The sequence below is a fragment of the Arachis ipaensis genome, chromosome B8, assembly GCF_059453495.1.
Source record: "Arachis ipaensis isolate K30076 ecotype BB chromosome B8, ASM5945349v1, whole genome shotgun sequence".
NCBI lineage: Eukaryota > Viridiplantae > Streptophyta > Magnoliopsida > Fabales > Fabaceae > Arachis > Arachis ipaensis.
This window is the reverse complement of record NC_142443.1, coordinates 31,436,401-31,443,224: the sequence shown is the minus strand read 5'-3', so window position 1 is coordinate 31,443,224 and position 6,824 is coordinate 31,436,401.

The window sequence follows — 6,824 nt, the reverse complement described above, 5'->3', positions numbered from 1 at the left end:
TGTTCAGAGGCAAAAAGCTACTAGACCCGCTCATCTAATTGGAGCTAAGTTTCATTGATATTTTGGAATTTATAGTATATTCTCTTCTTTTTATCCTATTTGGTTTTCAGTTGCTTGGGGACAAGCAACAATTTAAGTTTGGTGTTGTGATGAGCGGATAATTTATACGCTTTTTGGCATTGTTTTTAGGTAGTTTTTAGTAAGATCTAGCTACTTTTTAGTATATTTTTATTAGTTTTCAAAAAAAATTCACATTTCTGGACTTTACTATGCGTTTTTGTGTGTTTTTCTATGATTTCAGGTATTTTCTAGCTGAAATTGAGGGACCTGAGCAAAAATCTGATTCAGAGGCTGAAAAATGACTGCAGATGCTGTTGGATTCTGACCTCCCTGCACTCAAAATGGATTTTCTGGAGCTACAGAAATCTAATTGGTGCGCTCTCAATTGCGTTGGAAAGTAGACATCCTGGGCTTTCCAGCAATATATAATAATTTATACTTTACCTGAGTTTTGATGATGCAAACTGGCGTTTAAACGCCAACTTCCTGCCCTATTCTGGCGTTAAACGCCAGAACTGAGTTACAAGCTGGAGTTAAACGCCCAAACTGGCACCAAAGCTGGCGTTTAACTCCAAGAAGAGTCTCTACACATGAAAGCTTCAATGCTCAGCCCAAGCATACACCAAGTGGGCCCTGGAAGTGGATTTCTGCACTTAGTTATTTATTTCCTGTAACCCTAGTTACTAGTTTAGTATAAAAACTACTTTTAGAGACTTATTTTATATCGATCTTTGGACGTTTAGTCCTTAGACCATTTCTGGAACATATTATGTAACTTTTATGTTCTGAGACCTCCATGGGAGGTTGGCCACTCGGCCATGTCTACCCTATTTTCACTTATGTATTTTCAACGGTGGAGTTTCTACACCCCATAGATTAAGGTGTGGAGCTCTGTTGTTCCTCATGAATTAATGCAAAGTACTATTGTTTTTCTATTCAACACTAGCTTATTCTTATTCTAAGATATTCATTCGCACCCAAGAACATGATGAATGTGATGATTATGTGACACTCATCACCATTCTCACCTATGAACGCGTGCCTGACAACCACTTCCGTTCTACATGAAAACAAGCTTGAATGCATATCTTTTAGCCTCCTGGTTCACAATCCGAGTCTTCGTGGTATAAGCTAGAAATATTGGCGGCTATTCCTAAGATCCAAAAAGTCTAAACCTTGTCTGTGGTATTTCGAGTAGGATCTGGGATGGGATGACTGTGACGAGCTTCAAACTCGCGAGTGTTGGGCGTAGTGACAGACGCAAAAGGATCAATGGATCCTATTTCAACATGATCGAAAACCGACATATGATTAGCTGTGCGGTGACAGCGCATTTGGACCATTTTCACTGAGAGGACGGACGGTAGCTATTGACAACGGTGATCCCCAACATACAGCTTGCCATAGAAAGGAGTATGAATGATTGAATGAAGGCAATAGGAAAGCAGAGATTCAGAAGGAGCAAAGCATCTCCATACGCTTATATGAAATTCTCACCAATGAATTACATAAGTATTTCTATCTTATTTTATATTTTAATTATATTTTAATTATCAATATCCCATAACCATTTAAATCCGCCTGACTGAGATTTACAAGGATGACCATAGCTTGCTTCAAGCCGATAATCTTCGTGGGATCGACCCTTACTCATGTAAGGTTTATTACTTGGACGACTCAGTGCACTTGCTGGTTAGTTGTTCAGAGTTGTGAAGAAGAATTGAGATTATGAACGTGCGTACCAAGTTTTTGGCGCCATTGTTAAAGATCACGATTTCGTGCACCAGCTGTCCAGCCTGATCTCTTGGTACTAAATCGACCATAACATGAGCTACAAAGGTCCAAATGACGCGGTTCAAGTTGCGTTGGAAAGCTAACGTCTGGGACTTCACAACGATATATAATATGCCATAGCTGCTTTGAAGCCAGGTGATGCACACGCGTGGATCACGCGGACGCGTGACCTGGCAAAAACCCAATCCACGCTAATGCGTGGACGACGTGTACGCGAGACTTTGCAGCGGCCTATACGTATCAGAAATTGCTGGGGGCGATTTATGGGCTATTTTTAACCCAATTTTCAGCCCAAAAAACATATATTAGAGGCTATAAAGTGGGAGAATCCATCCATTCATAAAGACAACTTTCATATTCACAATTTTAGGTTTTAGATGTAGTTTTAGAGAGAAAGAGGCTCTCTCCTCTCTCTTAGGATTTAGGATTTCTCTTAATTTTAGGATTGCTTCTTCATTCCAGGTTCAATATACCTTTAATTTATGTTTCTCTTCTACTTTTGTTTATTCTAATGCTTTTACTTGTTAATTACTTATGTTGCCAAATTGGCTTATGAACCCTTCATGTTAGGATTGGTTTTTTTATTTAATACACATTGAGGTATTTCAGATTTATGATTGCTTTCTTCTATTTTATGATATAAATAATTTAGATTTTTCTCCCTTTTGGCTTTGGTTAAGTAATTGGTGACACTTGAGTTGTCAAACTCAGCTGTTGGTTGAGAATTGGGAATTGCTGATTGATTTGGATCCCTCTAAAGCTAGTCTTTCCATAGGAGTTGACTAGGACTTGAGGAATCAAATTGATTAGTCCACTTGACTTTCCTTTATTTAGTAAGGGTTAACTAAGAGGGAGCAATAAACAATTCTCATCACACCTGATAAGGATAACTAGGATGGGATTTCCAGTTCTCATACCTTGCCAAGAGTTTTTCTAATTAATAATTTATTTTCTTGCCAATTTATTTCCTTGTTTCTTATTTCAAAAACCCAAAAAGATACTTTTCCATAACCAATAATAAATCATACTTCCCTGCAATTCCTTGAGAGACGACCCGAGGTTTAAATACTTCGGTTATAAATTTTATTGGGTTTTGTTACTTGTGACAACTAAACTTTTGTATGAAAGGATTCTCTGTTGGTTTAGAAACTATACTTACAATGTGATTATTTTTATAAAATTATTTACTAGCAAAAGTCTTTTCGTCAAAATGGCGCCGTTGCCGGGGAGTTGCAAACGTGTGTCTTATTATTGGTTATTGTAAATATTTACTTTTGCTTGTTTATTTGTTTTTATTTTTGTTCTTAATTTTCATTAGTTACTATGAGTTCTCACCCCCGTCACTTTGAGTTTGGTTCTAATGTTGTTGAAATGAATGGAAGTTATAACAGGAACATGCATCAAGGTCGAAACAATCACAGATGGAAGGAGCCACGAGGATCTGATCAACCCTTTCGGCAACAACACCTTCCAAGATACCATGGACAACGACCATTCTACAACGCATGCCAAGACAATAGTCATGGTGGACCCCTTCGTGACAACCAACCTCCACCAAATTACTATGGTCAAGAGCCATTCCAGGGAGCGTACCAAGATGATGAATATGGTGGACCCCCTTGTAGTTACTAACAAGCCCCACCATATGCTTATGAACCACCTCCCCAACATAACTTTGAACCACCATACTCACAAGCCCCCTACTACCAAACACCATCACATGGCCCTAACCCTTATCCACCCCAATTCCAATCCAATTACTCCCAAGAACCACCACTTCCATATGCACCATGTCCATATCCATCGACCCAAGAATCACAGGCTCGCCTCAAGAAAATAGTAGATCAATTTCATGCAACCCTTCATCAACTGGAGCAAGCAATAAATCAATTACCTTCCAGATGTTCGGACACTCAAGGAACCCCATGGCTTCATGTGAAAATCTAATGAAGAACGTAGCATGAAGGAGACACTAGAAACTCTGGTGGACAGTAAGGAGCATGACTTTGTACTGGAACTAGTGGAGGAAGCTGGAATTATTGAAGAGGAAGAAATGGTCGAAGACTTAGGAGATGCGGAACGTCCATGGGGAAGCCCAGTCATAGAACCCCCTTCTAAGGAGTTTGAAGTTAATGTTGAGGAGGGTGTACAACCTCCAAGGCATATCATGGTTGAAGACTTTGAAGGGGATGATCAAGATATGGATTCAATCATTGATGAATTCTTATCTACATTTGAATCCTCTCCCATTGGACTTGACATGGAGATTAAAGAAGAAGAAGCACTACCCCCTATGCCCTTGGTGAACAATGAAGAAGAGATCGAATTGGAAGAAAGCTACCAAGAGGAAGAGGTTGATATTGAAGAAGCTTGCAAAGAGGTGGAAGTTGTCAAAGAAGAGCCCAAGGGAATGGAGCTGGAGATTACCTTGCCAAGGTTGTTAGAGACCTCTCCCCCAAAGCCATCACCATCCATCCCTTCATTCAAGTGGGTAAATCTCTCATCTCTAAGCTTAATTAGCTCACTTGAATATGCTTTGCTTGAGACGGATGGGCAACTTAGAGCTCTTTGTGGCATTAAGAGTAAGAGGGAGATGGTTAGTGGTTGGCAACACAATCCTAGGTTCATTGTGGTAGGAAGCTCATGGCTGAAGTATCATGGTTGGAAGAATACTAAATTGTATGGGTCTTGGAAGCTGTTTGGGTGCCTAAATGAGAATTCAGATTGCTTACCACCCGATCGGAACAATGATGATCAGCACAAAGACGGGTGCAAAATCAAGGTTTGGGACCCCGGAATTTAGTCTAACAATCAACACTCTTGGGGTCCTGTCACTTGCTTTGACTTGCTTGAAGGCTTTATATGCCTAGTTTGGGATCTCGGAGGCCATTGGAATCACAAACATTGGTGGAGATTCCTGGATGAGTTCAAGCACAAGCCACCATAACAAGAGACTCACCAAATGTCCAACTTAAGGACTTTAACTAAAAGTGCTAGGTGGGAGAAAACCCACCATGGTATGATCGTTCTTTTTCAGTCTTAGTTTTATTTTGTTTTGTTTTATTCTTAGTTTTATCTTATTCTATTTTTCTTAGTGTTCATTCCTAATGTCTGCATTAGCATCTGCATTTTTGCATTCTGCATACTGCATAAAAAAAAAAAGAGGCACGCGACGCGCGAGCGTCGCTGACGCGTCCGCGTCATAAGTGCTTTCGCAACAAGAAGAAAAGAAGCAGAGAGTCACGCGAGAGCGTGGCTGGAGGCGTGCCTTAGGCACAACCATGCCCACTCGAACGCGTCGCTGACACGTCCGCGTCATTTTGAAAAATAGCCTCCCACGCGTGCGCGTCGCCTGTGCGCACGCGTGACCCTGCGAAATCGACATAAAAAGGTGTATGGCAGAGAGTTAAGGAGGAGTGGGGCCAGAATGGTGCTGGAAGCACAAGCCCTACCACGCGAATGCATGCCTCACGCGTCCGTGTCATTTTTCAAAATATGGCCATTCACGCGATCGCGTCACCCAAGCGCACGCGTCGGTTCAAATTTTGGCAATGTGCGCATTAAAACAAAGAGTTGTGCGTGCGCGAGGCTCCTCTCGCGCCAATAGCACACTTCAGGTCATGCGAACGCGTCCCTGACGCGTCCGCGTCACTTGAAAATAGCCCAACCCACGCGAACGCGTGCCCCACGCGTCCGCGTCGCATGCGACGCACAGTTTATCCAGATCAGCGCCAGAATTCCTATCTCTTCTTCTCCAATCCTACTTATCTTTCTATTATCATTCTTTCTTCTTTCTTCTATCTTTTCTTATTCTTTCTTCATTCTTTCTTCATTCTTTCTTACTTTCTTCTTCTTTATCTCTTTAACTTTTCATCCCTATTCACTTTCATTCTACTTTACTTAATTTATTTGCATACTTTCAATCATTGCATTTTAATTTTGTGCATATTTTTATTTTCTTTTCTAAATTTATTATTTTTCCATTGGTGTTAAATTTTCTTATTCAACTGTGCATCTTGAATTATTTTTGTGCTTCGTGACTTGTTTTAAACTGTTGGATGTTATTAATCATAAGTCAATGCTAATTTTTATAATACCGGTATTCCTTTTGCATTGACATGAATTTATATTATCTTTCATTATCTACTATCTCTTTCCCATTGTTGCAACTTTTGCACTATTTATATGCCATGTGCTTATACTGTTTTCTCACGTAAATGTTGTAGCTACCATGTAATTGAGACCCTCATTTTTTGGCATTAACCCAACCATATTTAAATTGTTTCCTATCTTTGTTTTTGGGTTAATTTTCTTCTTTTTCCTTCTCTTTCAGGATGGCCACCAAGGAAGGAAAACAGAAAATGTTTACATGGGGTGAACACCAAGTCCATCTGCACAATCTTTTAGAGAAAGGCATCAGTTGAAACAACCTGTCCACTTGCACATCTTAGCATGCACCGAGGACGGTGCAATCTTTTAAGTGTGGAGAGGTCGATACCGACCTCCATGGGTTAGTTACTCTTCTATCTTAACACCAATGGTTTATTTTCCTTGTTAGTTGTTGCATTTGCATGTTTGATTGCATATTTATTTGATTTTGTGCATATTTTACCACCACTTGGTTAAAGTAATATTTACTTTTTCAAGAAACTTTTTATAACATTTCACTAATTTGAATTAAATTTTTTATTGAACTTGTTTGAAGAAATATTATACTGGAACATAGTTTAGAGCTTGAACACACAAAACCAGTGAGCCTACTTGATTGGTTGCATTTTATCAACCAATATTTTATTTTTGGTGTGTGTTTTTCTCTCTAAAATTGTGATCTTTGTCTTGCTTAATTCTATATTTCCATTATTTGATGTATGCATACACTTACATGATTGAGGCCTTATTTCACTAAACTTACATACCCATATGGCCTTACCTTTCATTATCCTTTGCAAACCAATGTTGAGCCTATTATA